The 1,125-nt window shown below is 41.3% G+C and overlaps 1 protein-coding gene across 1 annotated transcript in view; it reads left to right on the top strand.

Annotated features, from left to right (window-relative positions):
* LOC123978279 (NACHT, LRR and PYD domains-containing protein 12-like) overlaps positions 1–1,125 on the top strand; it is a gene marked incomplete at its 5' end in the record, with an annotated part of 75,969 nt that overhangs the window by 55,174 nt on the left and 19,670 nt on the right. The gene's annotated exons all lie outside the window — the stretch shown is intronic.

The following is a 1,125-nucleotide window of genomic DNA, read 5'->3' on the forward strand; positions in this document are numbered from 1 at the left end:
TTACTTACGCTTACTTTCTAGTTCACCAAGACATGCTGTTGTTGTGACATTAGCTGTAGCAGGAGAGTTATGAGTATCACTGTCTGGAGCTTCTGTGCTGCTCTGGGACTTTCTCATCCTCTCAGCTTTGCAGCAGAAGCTGTAACGGCTGTTTGCTAAAAAACAACTTACCTAACATTAACTACATCACTTGCTGTGTCTTTGTTTGCTCTGTATCATGATGTTAATTCTGCTGTTGGATTTCTCCAGAATCTTTTTACCTTTTGTTAGTTTTATATGGTATTTTACTGTATTATATTAGTTTACAATTTTATGATGAATTTTATGATGCCCAAAACCATTTGGTAAAGGGACTGTCGCTGAAAACTAGCCTGTGGCTAACTCGGGTACATTTACATTTGCATTGAATGTTGGTCAGTCAGTTGGTCACCTTAAATGTTTAAAATCAGCCAAAGGGACGAGATTTTCACGTTTTTAAATCCTCTGTAACTTGGCTGTGCTCTCCAGTGGACATCAGTAGGTACCCACCCCTGTTGCACTCATACCCTTCAATAGCACCAGTAGAAGCCTTCAGGTTTCTGGGATCTACAATCTCCCAGTAGCCGAGACCAACATCAGCAGGGGGCGGTTGGTGCTGACTGAATCAAGAGGGTCCCCTAAATGTGTTATAATCTGGTTAATCTGAGAAAAGATATTCTCCATACTTTAAAAAATAAAATAATTATTTTATAATTAAACAGATTTTTTCTTCACAGAGTTGATCAGCAGAGCTCAGAGGTTCCCAGTGGTCAGTCTGCCCAGCAGCATCAAACAGACCTGGACTCCATATTTATGGTGTGTAAATGTACAAGCTCAGCTACTACTGCTAATTACAACAGCCACAAAGTAAATAGTGAAGCAGCATTCTGATCCAGTCTCCATGCTGCACTCTGCAGACCAGCAGGCTTTCTGTCTGTCACAGATGATCTGATGTTGACTTCTACCAGTTCAACTTTACATTTTCTTCTGTTCCAGCTGCTCCAGGAAAACATTGGCAGGTTTGTGAAGAACGAGGTGAAGAAGTTCCAGAGAGTTCTGAGTCCAGATTACCCAGAATGCTTAGAGAGTCAGAGGGAGGATGAGGAG

The sequence above is a fragment of the Micropterus dolomieu genome, linkage group LG10 (genome assembly GCF_021292245.1).
Source record: "Micropterus dolomieu isolate WLL.071019.BEF.003 ecotype Adirondacks linkage group LG10, ASM2129224v1, whole genome shotgun sequence".
Taxonomy (NCBI): Eukaryota; Metazoa; Chordata; class Actinopteri; order Centrarchiformes; family Centrarchidae; genus Micropterus; species Micropterus dolomieu.